A 16,213-nucleotide genomic window follows, 5' to 3' on the forward strand; every position below is an offset into this window, starting at 1 on the left:
CATTCTTTCTCATTGCCAAAACACTCTCTAGTCACCATGGAAAACAATAGAAATGTGCTTAAGAAGAATTATGCTGCACTTGTAATGAGAAAATGACAAAAGGATGCAAATCAACAAATAAAAAATATCCACTCTTATATTCAAGGATGTAAAAATGGCTTATTTTTTTGAAAAATATGTAAGCTCTTCTAAAATTTATATAGAAAATTTAAGCAACACAAATTTTAAAAATTCTAAATGGGGGAGGTATTGACAAAATGATTCAAGTTTAAACTGGAGACTAACATAGACATTTTCCATAGTGGTAGAGAAATCCTAGTAGTTGCATATTATGTTTAAAAAATGATTGTGTGTGTGTAATGTGGTGCATGTGCATACATATATATGTGACCGTGGTATATGTGACCATGTAGCACCCTGTGTGCTCACCTGCAGGCGTGCTCCTCTGAGTGGCTGTTGCCAGAGTGGACACATATTGTCCTGCTCCATTGGAGCTTCCACCTGGTCTTACTTCAGCGCAAGTCTCTTACTGAAACCAGAGCTAGCCAGTTTTGTTTTTTGCTGTGAGGCCAAAAGATTTTCAGATTATCAGGTCTCTGCTCCCCTGCAGGACTGGAGTTACAGGTATGCAGCTTTTTATGTGGATCCTGGAAATCAAACTCAAACAATCTCTTAGGCCTCCTTAGGCCCTCATACTTTCATAGGAAATATTCTTTATTAAACATTTTTTTTTTATTTACTTGAAAGCAGAGAGGGAGAGAGAAAGAGAAAGAGAGAGAGAGGCATGCCCAACAAGGCCTCTTGCCACTGCAAGGGAACTCCAGATACATATACCACCAGGCCTTTAACCAATGAGCCATCAATCCAGCCAATAGGTAGTGTTCTTAGCAGCCAAGTCAATTCTCCAGCCTATTTGTTTTTGTTTGTTTGTTTGTTTTTCCAGGTAGGGTTTCACTCTAGTCTAGGCTGACCTGGAATTCACTCTGTATTCTCAGGGTGGCCTCAAACTCATGGTGATCCTCCTACCTGCCTTCCTAGTGCTGGGATTAAAGGTGTGTGACATCACGCCTGGCTCTCCACCCTACTTTTAAATTTTAATTGAGTTAAAGGATATCCAGGAAAAAGTTAAGTGTGTTAGAGGGTAACAATATTAATTTTATTAGAATATTAGGAAGTAACATTGGACAAAACAAATAATTTTAAGTTCAAAACATCCCACCAATCCACTAATAATATAGGAAGAAGTAAAATACATCAAAATGTCAATAGTGGCAGTATTTATTTTTTGAAAGTTTCTGATATTACTAATTTTTCTATAATGTGATATTATTTTTGCAATGATAAAAAGAAAAGTCAGCAAGTAATGTTTTATAACGCCCAACATGAAAATGAGCACTAAAAATGAAAAGATAAATGAGAGGGGAAAATAGCCAATGAAAACATGCAAAACTAAATTCAACATAACATTTTTAAAAGGGCACTTAAAAATAATAATCTTTTTCATCTCTGAATTTGGCAAATATATTGAAAAGGGATATTTTCCTCGGGAGTATCAGTTTTACAGCCAGCAGAAATATATCCATCTCTATTTTTTTAAAACACAAAGGGTGGAGGAAGATAGCTGGTTCTTTTTAGGGGTTGCATTGCTCCCACCTACAGGCAATTATTTAAAGTACAATTACGAAATTTTTAAATTACAATGCTCTGTGTAGCAAGATGTCCCAAATAAATAAGCAGAAAAAAAAAAACCAAAGACTTGATATTCCTTGAGACCTTGGCTCCTCTGTAGCTACAGAAATAAAATGGACATAGTGAATTGTAAATTCTTATACTTACGTTGAAAAATCTCAGTTCTCAAATTAATGCATAGAATGGAGTGAGATGAGGTGCATCCAAGCATAAGGCTCATTAGTTGAGCCAAAACAAAAGTTCAGTGTTAAAAAAAAAATGAAGTAATATGAAGCCTAAAATCTGACCATGGGGGAAAATATCTAGAAAAGTACAGGAAGAAAACCTATAAATACGTGGAGAATGATTAACATATAAACTTGAAGGGACCAATTTGGAAATTTAGTAACCCAACCCAGGCTCAGAAAGCAAACATGGCATGCTCTGTCTCATATGTGCAGCCTACCTTCAAATGTTTAGGTTTGTATGTGAGTTGGAGTAAGAGTCAGTAGTAGAGGCCAGGAAGCTAGAAAGGGGCCATGAAGGAAGGAGGAGAGGTGCGGACTTACGGAGAGGGTATAGCAGATGTATAAGTAGAGGAGCATAATACTGGGGGTGGAATGTTCTAAGTGGTGTCAGTAGAGGGGACTAAGGAGAGGATGTTAGTCAAAATTAAAGATTTTATAAACAACCCATATGTAAACTTACTTCTTTAATAGCTAAATAATATTTTTAATTTTTATTGACAACTTCCATAATTGTCAACAATATCCTATGGTAATTCCTCCCCCCACCACTTTCCCCTTTGAAACTCTAATCTCCATCATATCCCCTCCCCTTCTCAATCAGTCCCTCTTTTATTTTGATGTCATGATCTTTTCCTCCTGTTATGGATGGTCTTGTGTAGGTAGTGTCAGACACCGTGAGGTCATGGATATCCAGACCATTTTGTGTCTGGAGGAGCATGTTGCAAGGAGTTTACCCTTCCTTTGGCTCTTACATTCTTTCCACCACCTCTTCCACAATGGTCCCTGAGCCTTGGAAGGTGTGTTAGAGATGTTTCAGTGCTTAGTAGTCCTTTGTCACTTCTTCTCAGCACCATGGTGCCTTCTGAGTCATTCCAAGGTCACCACCATCTGAAAAGAGAAGGTTCTATAATGAAAAGTGAAGTATCACTAATATATGGGTATGAACATTAAGAGAAGTGCTTATTGGGCAGTTTGGTGAGCATAGTATATACATTTAGCCAGACACCAGCAGATGTTGCACCCCTAGGGCTCATGACTACCCCTGTTGTAGGTTTTCAGTGTCATGGATGTATTCCCTCCCATGGAGTGGGCCTCCAGTCCAATTAGAGGGCAGTTCATTTCCACCATGACAAATGTGCCACTATTGCACCCATTGGCTCATTTGGTCTGGCTGGCCAAATTTAAGGTTTGCAGTGTCCACTGTTGATATCTTTACTGGTGATTTCTCTCTCTCCCATTGAACTCCATGTAGTGTGGCTTTTTCCAGCTTTCTGTCAACTGGTCTACATGGAGGAGGTTTTCATCTCAGCTCCAGCAGGATTTCTCAGAGAGACCTTGCAGCCCAAATATGTTGAGTCTTAAGCAATAGAGTATTACCATCTCTTCCTGGTGGGAACTCCCAGGCCAACGACTCACTGGAAGGTATCCCATCCCTGGCACTGAAAATTTTCTAGTAACAATCTACAGCTCCTGAGTGTTCCATTGTCCAAAAAAGTAGGTTTCTATATGACTTATGTATATCCTCTTAGATTTTGATTAGCTCTCCCTCCACCTTTTCTTTATTCAATCTCTTCCCCTGGCCTCACTTAGGCCTTTTCACCTCCATTAATCCTGTTCTTCTACTTACAAATATATAATACCATCATATTAATATTTATGCTAAAAAGAGAAACTTACCCAGGCGTGGTGGTGCATGCCTTTAATCCCAGCACAGAGGCAGAGGAAGGAGGATCGCTGTGAGTTCAAGGCTACCCTGAATCTACATAGTGAATTCCAGGTCAGCTTGGGCTAGAGAAAAAAAAAGAGAGAGAGAGAGAGAGAGAGAGAGAAACTTTTGGATAGATGGCTTAGCAGTTCAGATGCTTGCCTACAAAGCCAAAGGCAAAGGACCCACATAAACCAGATACACAAGGTGGCACATGTGTCTTGAGTTCATCTTCAGTGGCTGGAGACACTGGTGCTCTTTCTCTCTCTCTCTCAAATCAATAATTAAGAGACTTTGGGCAGAAGTACCCTGTAGAAATTGATAATGCTATGCCCAGAAGCCATAGATTGTTACAAGAAAATTTTAGTGCCAGAGGTGGGATACCTTCTAGCAAGATGTTGGCCAGGGAGGCCCACTGATACCCAAAACATTACATTAGGCTATTGCTAAGGCTCTTGGTTGTCCACAAGACTTATATGGTAAGACCCTATTGCTGAAGACACCACATGCTTGGGCTATAGGTTAGTGAGAAATCAAGCTGGAGCTGAGCTGGAGGCCTCCTCCCTGTTGACTGTCAGGATACCGGAAAAGCCATGCAGCCTGTTGGGGGAGAAAAGTCATTAACTCTGTTATTCAGTGGCAGACTCTGCAAGCTTTGTGGCTGGCCAGCCAGGTCAAAACTATGCTGTCACACCTTCTATGGAGGAAATCAACTTCTGTCTGTTTGGAATTGAGAACTTCTCTATGGGATGGAATTCCTGGTACTGAAAACCTAATCAAAAAGACTATGGCTGGGCAAGGGTCAAAAGTCCTGGGTGGGAAGGACTACTACTGTTGTCTGGCTAAATAGATATGCTATGCCCACCAAAGGTCCCTTAAATACTTTATGCCCATATATTAATGCTATACTCTTTTTTTTTTCATTAGAGAACTTTCTTTTTTTAGATGGCAATGACCAGTGGGGAGACCCCAAACATACCATATTACCAAGAAGTGACAGTAAAGTGTTCAGTTCTAAGTGAGACATCTCTACCACATCCTGAAGGCTCATGGACTATTGTGGAAGAGATGGCAGAAAGAATTTAAGAGTCAGAGGAAGTGGAGAAGTACTTTGCCATACTGTCTTCCACATACAATATGATCATGGTAGTCATGATCATAGCAGCTAACACTACTTGTACAAGACCTGCATAATAGGAGAAAAAAGTATGACATCAAGATAGAAGAGAGACTAATTAGAAAGAAGAGATTTAGAGGAGAGAGGAGGGGGAAGAGGGAGGGTGATGGGGAGTTGGGAGGGGATTGTGATCATAGCATATTTTCTATATGTATATAAAAAGTTTTCATTTTTTAATTTATTTATATACTTATGAGAGAGAATGCCAGAGCTTCCAGCCATGGCAAATGAACTCCAGATGCGTGCACTGCCTTGTGCGTCTGGCTTACATGGGTACTGGGGAAATGAACTTTGGTCCTTAGGCTTCACAAGCAAGTACCTTAACTGCTAAGCCATCTCTCCAGGCCCTGATAAAAAGTTTTAAAAAGTAGGAAAAAAATGGAAATTTAAATGGTAACTTAAAAGGCGTAAGATGGGCTTAGTGGCTAACAGTGCTTGTTGCACAAGCATGGGGCTCAAAGTTTGATCCCAGAAACCATGTAAAAAACCAGGTGTGGCTGTGCATACCTGTAACCCTAGTGTTGAGTGGTGTTACAGGAGGAAGCCTGGAAACTTCTTGGTTAGCCAGTCTGAAAAACAGCACAAGCTCCAGGTTCAGTGAGAGACTGTTTCTCAGAGAAGTTGTGTGGAAGGGTGATAGAGGAGAACATTGGGGGGAAGCACCGGGGGTGAGGTAGTTGGACATAATATCTCCACAGCAGCAGGAAAGAAGTAGTCCAGGTACTAGGTATGGAGCTAGGCTACTGTCAGCAATGTGCATGTGTGACTCCAGGGGAATTCACGGAGGAACTGGGCCCAGCTGGAAGAAGGTGAACAGAGCAGACACTAGTGCAGAAGCACAATGCAAAATATGTTTATTTCCAGTCACAGGGTGCTATTATAGCCAGTGAGTGCAGGTGCGACGGATAAACCATGGTTATATAACATAGTGGCGATTTTGTATGTTTGGCCCCAAATCAAGCCTATTGCTATCTTAAGTATTTGTCTCTACATTCCACTTCTAGACTTGAAGACCTGATGAGCATATGCTCTTCTCACCCAGAGAATGTTCCTTGGGCACATAAACGACAAAAGCAATATAAAGAATGGCAAACTATGACTAAGATACCTGTAACTAAAGCTAAATTTATGAGGGTATATTGCTACACAGATTCTAAAGATGCCCATCAAGATATGAAGGGGTTTTCAGTGAGTTCCAGAATTGAATAAACCTTCATATCCATTTCTTGCAGTACCTGTGCAATATCCTGTACATGATCTGAGATGTACACAAAGCATTCCTCAGGGCCCTCCTTGGGCAACAGTGAGTAAATCTAAGGCCATCCTATTTCTGTAATACCATATTCCTCATCTGGGTTGTCTCATCTAACAGTAAATCAAGTACATTCCGAGTTATGTTCAAGAATTAGGCCACATGTTGGGCAAAGGTTTCTACTTGTAATCCTATGGCTATTGTGCCTGCCTCGGGTACAAATATAGCCATCAGATAAAACCACCAGGCAGCACATGCAGTCCAGGGGTGCCTTTGATGCAAGCAATGCACCATAATATCCAAATTATGTGGCTGTGATAAGAGAGTGCTTAGGATTCAGCCAGGATATACAAACGTCTCCAAGTACATTGCCCTATCCATGTAGCTGAGAGGTAACGCCATACAAACTGATCTCATACCCAAATCGACCCTGGGAGAAGAAAGTCAGTGAATTTAGTACCTGTAGATTGGAGGACATCCCACTATGTATTCTTTCTATTCTATATTGTAACATTACAGAACATGGGGGTATCCAACCTACCTCACTATGTATCTCTATGTTTCTGTTCAATACACATTGGGACCATGTCTGTCAATCAGACACAAACATTTTCCATCAATCCCCACCCACTGTATACCACATGTCCCAACAGGGGAGGGGTGTTGTCACGGTTATTCCATAAGAGGGCTTCAATCCTCAGTCTTTGTTGGTCCCATCCCAAACCAGACGAACCATTCCAGTTCCATCTTCACAAAGCAGTCCAATTGTCATAAGTGGCTGGGGTTACGTGCCATGGTAGTCCTCCCATCCTATCAGGGGACAGCTCCATACAGATCCAACATTGAGTCACATTGTAGAGTTATGCACATGTGAGAGCCCAAGAGATTGCAAAGTTACCCTGGGCTATCCTGGTCAGAAAGAGAGAGCAGATAAGGATAGCATTAAAAGTTAAATCTTTGCCACCAGGCAATATGCATGTCATCCATTTGTCTTGTGATAGAATGGTTGCAGGAATAGCTGCTCATCCAGGCCAATGGTACCATACTTTCTCCCCTTGTATGGTGATCTATCTCTACCGGTAGGGTAGGTATCAGCCAAGCAGGAGGCACCACACTGTGTTTTAGAATAGCAGAACTGGTCATTGGTAATTCTGCAAATACTTCTATCAGCCACGTAATGACATTGGGGCATAAAGACACATTATGGTCTAGTCCTGGCCCCCATGGTTCTAATAAAACTGCCTATGGTACAGATCCTATTGCCTGAGCCCCCCAAATCCATGTGAGTCATTTGCCAGGTCACAGTGCTATGGGGCTAGTAATATTAACTGGTTTTGTCCTGCCTGCTTAGTAGCTTCCCTGATTGGTTTTGAAAAGACCCAACAGATATTACCCAATAACATCCTATCCAGGGGACTATTTCCATCTTTCCTGAGCTGTTCAATTAATAGCTATACTGCTATGAGTAATGTTTACTGCAAGCCTTGCCCTGTGGGTGCCAGGGGGCACAATTTCATTTTCAAGAGACCATTCAGTCATACCCACTACCAGGGTCTATAGGGCATAGGTAACATCCATGAATACCCTGTTCCTTGGTCTAAGGTTGGGTGTTCTGCCCCACAAAGGCTGAGCCTCAATCACTTTGGATCTCTATAGGCATCTTATAATGGGACACCAGTTGCTTTAAGGTCCAGATGGTTGTAGCCTGAGACCCAATAATGATTGGATAGGCAGAACCTAATCCAATTATGTCTATTGCTATAAAGAGACACTTTAAACTGGTATCAGAGGGCAAGGGACACCCCATGGTCCACCTGCCAGGCAGAGAGTGGTTCCAGAGCTCATTTCACATGTCCAGGAGTATATTGTGGTCCCCAGTGGGGCCACCTATACTCAACATTCCATAGATATTGTTGCATCCTCAACCATGAGCTGTTATCACCAATCATCATGCAACATGTTGGATGGAGTCTTACTTCCAGCATGCCCAAGTTTGTTTGTTTTTGTTTGTTTGTTTGTTTCTTTCTTTCTTTCTTTCTTTCTTTCTTTCTTTCTTTCTTCTTCTTCTTCTTTTTTTTTTTGAGGTAGGGTTTCACTCTAACTTAGGCTGACCTGGAATTCATTATGTAGTCTCAGGGTGGCCTTGAACTCATGGTGATCCTCCTACCTCTGCCTCCCAAGTGCTAGGAATAAAGGCATGTGCCACCACGTACGGCCCCAGGTTTCTTATGTAACTAGGGTCTGATACTATTTGAGGGTTGAATACCTATGGCCTGCACCTGTGCCAGAGCATCTGCCTAATCATTCCCAGGGGATGTGTTGAGTTTGTACCTGGAAACATGATAATTGGGAAGGAGTCCACTCCCCAGGACCTATCTGCCACAATTCTTGCAACATATCTTTTCCCCACAAGGGTCTTCTCCCTAACTCCCATTCCTGGGAAGCCCACAGGGTCAAACTACAATGTTTGGCCAATCTATCCATGCATATCACAGCTGTGTACTAGCCAGACAGCTCCTAACTGAGTCCATTGTCTTCTCTCATACCAAAATATATCTGTAGAAGGCTTAAGAGCAACTGTCACTCAAGTGGATGGGGTTCCCTTACTGGAACGATCTGTATACCAGGCCTCCTGGGAAGTGTTCCCTAAACCCTCCATTTCTGAGCTTGGGTTTCATAATTTTTTTATATTTTTATTTCTTTTTTTATTTGAGAGAGAGAGAGAGAGAGAGAGAGAGAGAGAGAATGAGAATGGTCATGCCAGGGCCTCCAGCCACTGCAAATGAACTCCAGGTATGTGTGCCCCCTTGTGCATCTGGCTAACATGGGTCTTGAGGAATCAAACCTGGGTGCTTTGGCTTTGTAGGCAAACTCCTTAACCATTAAGCAATCACTCCAGCTTGAGTTTCATGATTCTTCAGGAGGTATGTCATCCTGGCTTTTATCCTTAGTGATATATGTCACTGGTCCAAGTACTGCCTGAAACTCTTGAGACAACAGGCTAGAGGGAAAACATGTCCATTGGTTTACATAAATAGCCTACTTAGTGAAGGTGGAGGTTTGTGTAACTCCCAAAGTTTTATGTTGGGACTCTATGTTGGGACTCAGACCTCAACTGGATGGGTGGTTTGTACTTGTACCAGTTGATGTCTAGTAACAGATTCTGTGGTGTACAAGGCTGTGTGAGTAGCAGCCAGTTGCTTTTCTATAAGGCAGTACCATTCCATGGTGGTTTGACTCACGTGTCTCCCATGAACTTGGGTGTTCTGAATGCTGGGTTCCCAGCTGGTGGAGATTTGGGAATTAATGCCTCCTGGGGGGGAGTGTATTGTTGGGGGCAGACTTAAGGGTATTATAGCCAGTGTCCCCTTGCCAGTGTTTAGCACACTCTCCTGTTCCTGTTGCACACCTTATATTGGTCCACCCTCTGCTCATGCCACCATTTTCCCCTGTCATGATGGAGCTTCCCCTCGAGTCTGCAAACCAAAATAAACCCTTTTGTCCCAAAAGCTGCTCTTGGTTGGGTGATTCCTACCAGCAATGTAAACCTTACTACAACAGTGATGTTGGTACCAGGAGTGGGATTACTGCTAGACACCTGACTATATGGCTTTGGCCTTTTGGAGCTGATTTTCAAGAGGAATATGGAAGAATTTGAAACCTTGGCCTGAGAGATGCCTTGCAGTGTTGTAAGTAAAGCTTGGTGGACTATTCTATTCAGAGTTGAAAGACCTGAATGCAGTAAGAACTAAGATTTGGTTTATGAGGGTGAGAAAGAGCTTTGCCTGGACTGGGCTAGAAGCAGTTGGTGTGATAGGCTTGCTGTTACGCTTGTGTCCTGAGAACTTGTGCAGGATTGCTTTGCGTAGAAACAGACTGGTGTGTGCAGAGGGATATGGCACAGAAGTGAAATCTTTGGGCTGAAACTTCTGCAAGTAAGCTGCAATTATATCAGAGATTACAACGTTTGAGATTGGGCCAGCTGACCTGATTGTGGAAACAGGAAGAATGTAGACTCTTTTGAAGGGGCTTAGTACTCATAAAGTGTCCTGTTCTTCAAAGTCTGATTTATCACACCCCCCTCCGCCACACTGGGTTAACAAATTGGCACCCTGCCTGGTATTGTGGAGTATAAGAAATGAAGGAAAGACAGGGTCATTGAGTTTGTAATGTGGCCTTGTATTTTGGAAATAGCCATGGGCAGTGTGAAGCAGGTTTGCTAGTTCCCTGCATGGAGACCCCATGAGGTCATGAGAATGAACCATGGGTTGCAGTGGAGACCCAGTGGAGATGCTGTGTCCATGAGATGGCTGCTTACCCCAAATGATGTTTTCCAGGACTGTCAGTAGCCTAGATGGAGGGGCAGAATTGGAACTCCAGAGACTTGTTGTTGGTTAGAATTACTGGACTTGGAGATTTGGCACTGGTTAGAATTGTTGGACTTGGAACTACAGAATTTGATGTTTGCCCTGGTTGTTTTAAATCTTGTATTAGTTGAATATTTCTTTGCTATGCCCAATGTCACCTTTTTCAATGTGAGTGTTTATTCTGTGCCATTATGGGTTTGGGGGGCATTGTTTGGTATTATGGCTCAGTAAAAAGACCTTGGATTGTGCTGGAGAGATGGCTTAGCGATTAAGTGCTTGCCTGTGAAGCCTAAGACCCCGGTTTGAGTCTCGGTTCCCCAGGACCCACGTTAGCCAGATGCACAAGGAGGCACATGCGTCTGGAGTTCGTTTGCAGTGGCTGGAAGCCCTGGCATGCCCATTCTCTCTCACTCTCTCTCTCTCTCTGCCTGTTTCTCTGTCTTTCACTTTCAAATAAATAAATAAAATAAAAAACAAAAAAAAAATAAAAAGACCTTGGGTTATGGGAATGTTTGAACATTAGGATTGGATTGAATCTTTTAATCTTAGACTGAATGCATTATTTTACATCATGTATGGTTATCAGTTTATGGAGGCCTGGGATGGAATGTGGTGGTTTGATTCAGGTGTCTCCCATGAACTTGGGTGTTTTGAATGCTGGGTTCCCAGCTGATGGAGATTTGGGAATTAACATCTCCTAGAGGCAGTGCATTGTTGGGGGCAAGCTTATGGGTATTATAGTCAGTGTCCCGTTGCCAATGTTTGGCACACTCTCCTGTTCCTGTTGTCCACCTGATGTTGGCCAGGAGGTGATGTCCACACTCTTGCTCATGTCCTCATTTTTCCCTGTGACCAAGAGCTTCCCTTCAAGCCTGTAAGCCAAAATAAACCCCTTTACCCCATAACTGCTCTTGGTTGGGTGATTTCTACCAGCAATGTGAACCTGACTGCAACATGTTCTTTGGCACCCTTCCACAGCTGAGACCGGAATCCTACAGGAACTTGCTTCCTCCCTTGGGACTGTCATAGCCCCCAACTAAACCTTTTCCAGGTTACATGAACACTTAGTTGGAAGTCTACTACAATTAAAGTTTGTTCCTAAGCAAGTAGGAATTTGGCCACCTTGAATGCAGCCCCCGTGTCCAGGGTCCAATCTGAAGTTTCCCCTTTCTTTGCAGGCAGCATAAAGGCCATACTGTCTGAGTTAAATGGCATATAAATGTACACAAAACCCCAACACCCTCCCAAAAGAAAATCCTGTAATTATTTCACAGTTTCAGGCTATGGGTATGCATTTAATTTGTTTATAACAGCCTTAGGAAACATCTTTGTCTTACCAGATAACACCCAAGAATTTGACAGGTAATCCAAGTCCTTGGAAGTTTTTGGGCATTTACTGCCAACCTCCACTCTCCTAATTGTCTCATAGGCTGATTGTGCTGGTCTCCAAATCTGCCAAAGAATCAGAAACATTATTTCATCAATACAATGATCAATATAATGATACTTATGAACAGATGTCAGGTGTTTTCATCAGGCCATGGCATATTATGGGACTATGTAAGCAGCCTTGGAGCCTTACAACATAAAAGTAAATTGATTTTGGCTCTTAGGCAATGTCATGGGAAAAGAAGGCATTAGATGGGATGGAAACATGACTTAGTGGTTAAGGCACTAGCCTGCAAAGTCTTGATTCCCTAGTATCCATGTAAGCCAGATGCACAAGGGGGCACATGAGTCTGGAGTTCATTTGCAGTGGCTGGAAGCCCTGGTGTGCCCATTCATCCTCTCTCTCTCTCTCTCTCTCTCTCATAAATAAATAAATAAATAAATAAATAAATAAATAAATAAATAAATACAAGCTAGGGGTGGTGGCACATGCCTTTAATCCCAGCACTCGGGAGGCAGAGGTAGGAGGATTGCTGTGAGTTCAAGGCTACCCTGAGTCTACATAGTGAATTCCAAGAGAGCCTGAGCTATAATGAAACCGTACCTCAAAAACCCCCCAAAATAAAAAAAAATATTTTAAAAAAGAAGGCATCAGCTAAGCCAAAAGAATAATGATAAGTTCCCAGTTCATGAGTCAAGCTGTCAATGATGCTTTTGATACTTGGTACTGCCATATGTAGTGGTTATGTAACTTTATTCGGATGAGATCAGGTGCGTTCAGGGCGGTTTGGACTTAGACGTAACTTTATTTAGTTCTGGGTATCCCAAAGTCATTCACCAGTAGCTGTTAAGACTTCTAGACAGGTCATACCAAGGAGTTGCATGGGCTATGGGCCAGCCTGATGATACCTGCTTTTTCCAACTTCAGAATGGTAGCCTAATTTTTGCATGTCTTCCTGGCAATTGATGATGCTTCAAAGTCTCTATTTGGGAGGCTTGCATTAGTTATACCAGGGCATGGTGTGGATACCCCTGCACCACAGTTTTCACAGTCCATATACAGAGGCAAAACTACCCTCCCACTGTGGTCAGTTGTAAGCCTTGCAGGACATCCATCCCCAGGATATATTCAGCTATGGGAGACACACATGCACATACATAGTGTAGTGGCAAGGTAAGAGTCATCCTTTCCCAAAGTCAAAAAGACTTGTCTGGCCATTATCTGCCATCCCCCATATCCTTCTATAGTAACCATTGGGCAGCTAAATTTGGAATGATTTCCAAAAATACAAAAGAATTGTGTCTGCACCAGAGTCAGCAAGCACAACTACCCTTTGGGCCTATGGGATCCAATAAATCATTAATTCCACATGAGGCCTCTAGTCGTCTGAGTTCCCCATAGGCTGGATGCCTCCACTGGTTCCCTGGTCGGGAAGGTGGTCAGCCAGACTTACTTCTTGTGCTTGAAGAGATGTATACTACTGTCCAGGGGACAATTTGTTCCCAAAGGCCAATAGCACATTCAAGGGCTGGCCATCCAATTTAGCCATACTGAGTCCAGCAGCCAATAGGTGAAACAATAACTTCCTGGGGTTCAATTTTTTTTTTTTTTGGTCTACCTTCCTGTGCCTTGGGGAATATAGATTCCAGTTTTCCATTTTTCTTCCCCTTTTGTGGATCTGGGCCATGCCTTTTTGTTGATAGCACCCGATTGCCCTGTTGTGTAACTTTGACATCTCCCAGATGGGCCAGATGAACAGATCAGTCAGTATACGGAGCTAGGAGAGTCACAAGCAGTATAAAGGTCCCTGGGTAACTAGATGACAAAATCACATTCTTCAACCACAGATGAATATTTCCTCATCTGGGTTCCTATAATTCAGCCTAGATATTATCTGTTGCATTCCCATCTCCTGAATCACTCACACAAAGTCAGGAGGGTGGTCCATTTAGTGACCTGTTCCAGAATGTCCCTGGCATTTTCCCCTTCCTATTCACGCAGCCATCAGCTAGTTGGCCAAGGACTCGATTCCCTTCATCAGGAGCCAAACGTTGCACTTCCTGCAATCTTTGTGTTAATGACGGGATATTAGTAATCCTGGCCATTTTTTCAATTTCTTTGGGGATTAGTTGTGTATTAACAGCTTCAACAGCCCATAAACGCAACAGCTGGGCAGAAATCACTGCCCCCCACACCTGCTGTTTGCATTTTTTGGCCATCTCTGCAGTTCCATGATTGTATATATCATTTACATGGTTGGCAGGGTGGCCTGGGTCTCTAAGTTCAGTCCTGGGACCTGTCCCTCCACCTCCAACCTCTGGCATATATCAGGATGTATCTGATATGCTGGAAAGGGTAAGGGGTTGGATCTCCTGATCCTATGGATATTTCCTCAATGCCCTCTTCTGAGGGTGGCACTTGCAACTGCTGTTCCACTGCCACAAGGTATCTTTCAAGTTCCAGCTCCTTTGGCCACAGTGCCTGTAGTTGTTCTTGTAAGTCATGGCCATTCTGTTGGACATGTTTCAATACAGACCAAAACAGCCACACCACTCTCCTAGCCATTTCCCAATGGGCTAGTGGGATTCCTCCCTCCAATTTTTCCAGGGTCCTTTTCACTTCTGCTAGACTGAGATTTATTGCTCCCCAATTCTCAGGGGAAGTCAAGTCCATGAGATAGACCATCACTGATACCACCGTGCAGTTGGGGCCCACATGTCTGGGGGGGGATCCCCTCAAGTCAGTATTGGGAATGCAGAGGGCTTACTCACCTCACCCTGCCGACTAAGCCAAGTGTCAGAAGTGGCCAGCTCTGGGGAATTTTAGGAAGGGGTGAGTCCAGCCCAAAGAAGGCACATGAAGCAAACATTTGCAGACACCAGGGAAGGAGTGCAATGCACAGTGTGTTTATTTCCAGTCACCAAGGGCTTATATAGCCAGTGAGTGCATGTGCACTCCATACACTGCTAAATCATGGCTACATAACATAGTGGCCATTTTGTATGCTTCACTCACTGAAGTCAAACCTATTACCATTTTAGGTATATGCCTCTATAGCTATATTACCCCAAAGCCCGCCTGCCCCTGTGACACACCTTACTTTAGTGAGGCTATATCTCCCAAAGACCACACAGTTTCCCAAACTTCCACTAGCTGGAACCAAGTTTTTAAAACATATGAGCTGGGCTAGAGATATGGCTTGGTGGTTAAGGCGCTTGCCTGTAAAGCCTAAAGACCCATGTTTGACTCTCTAGGTTCCACATAAGCCAGATCACAAAGGTGAGGCAAGCGCAAGACCGCACATGCCCACTAGGTCACACAAGTGTCTGGAGTTGGATTTCAGTGGCTGAGGCCCTCACATATCAATTCTCTCTCTCTCTCTCTCTCTAAAAATAAAAAAAAAAATGAGCCTATGGAGAATATTTCACTCAAACCATCAGATGTACTATCACTGAATTCCAGGATGTTCTAATTACCTTCTTGCTTCTGGGACAAAGCACCTGACCAAAAGTAGCTGATGGAAAGAATTTTAGTTTGATTTATAGTCTTGAGGGGAAGCACAATAATGGTAGGGGAAAACATGTCATGAGCATAGGATGGGCTTCACCTCTGCCATAGAAGATGGAAACAGAAGCAGGAAAGTGAGCTCAACTCTGGCAAAGGGGAGATGGCTATACCAACCAAAAGTCTGCCCCCAACAATACACCTCTTCACCAAGGCTCCACTTCCCAAATTGACACCAGCTGATGCCACACATTCAAATCATGTAAGTTTTGAGGGACACCTAATTCAAACCACTACACAGGCCTAGGTTAACTTTACCTACTAGTATGAGTTCTCATAGACCATATCACATGTAAATAACAAACTTGCATCTGTAACAGTGCTGGAGGCTAGAAGGCCGAGATCACAGAGACCACAGGTTTGGGTTCTGATGAGTACCTTCTTCCATGTTGCAAACTGCCAACTTATCTATGCACATGGAAGAAAGTGAGAACTTGCTACCTGTTTGCTCTCCTTTAAGGGTGATAGTCCAATTCATGAGAATGACGCCTTCATGACCTAATTAATTTTTCCCAATACCTATGCCTAAATACAATCACATTGGGGGTTAGATTTCAACAAAGAGGTAATACAAACAGTCCATAAAAAGGCCACCAGGAGGCATCACTTCTGAGCCACTTTGAAAAGTGGGGGCTTATTGGGAAAATTATGGATGATGGATAGATATACGTATTCATCATTTTGAATAATACATTGAATAATATACTTATTGTTTGTAAATATGCTTATGAGGCACATATTTCAGAATACAAGAGACACTACTAAAGATATAGATTCGTCCCGATCCAAAGTCAGACTTATGAGTCAAGAATCCAGCAGCTAAGCTCCACAATTACATTACG

The 16,213-nt window shown here is 42.8% G+C and overlaps 1 long non-coding RNA gene across 2 annotated transcripts in view; it reads right to left on the reverse strand.

The window, feature by feature from the left end:
• Positions 1-5,635: 5,635 nt before the first annotated feature.
• Positions 5,636-16,213, reverse strand: part of LOC123456722 — a 28,621-nt gene continuing 18,043 nt past the window's right edge. For both annotated transcript variants that reach the window (XR_006634635.1, XR_006634636.1), the window contains exons 3-4: positions 11,755-11,869; positions 5,636-6,959 (exon numbers count right to left, since the gene is read on the reverse strand). This is a non-coding gene — a long non-coding RNA (uncharacterized LOC123456722). The remainder of the gene's footprint in view (positions 6,960-11,754; positions 11,870-16,213) is intronic.

The sequence above is a fragment of the Jaculus jaculus genome, chromosome X (assembly GCF_020740685.1).
Source record: "Jaculus jaculus isolate mJacJac1 chromosome X, mJacJac1.mat.Y.cur, whole genome shotgun sequence".
NCBI classification, from domain to species: domain Eukaryota; kingdom Metazoa; phylum Chordata; class Mammalia; order Rodentia; family Dipodidae; genus Jaculus; species Jaculus jaculus.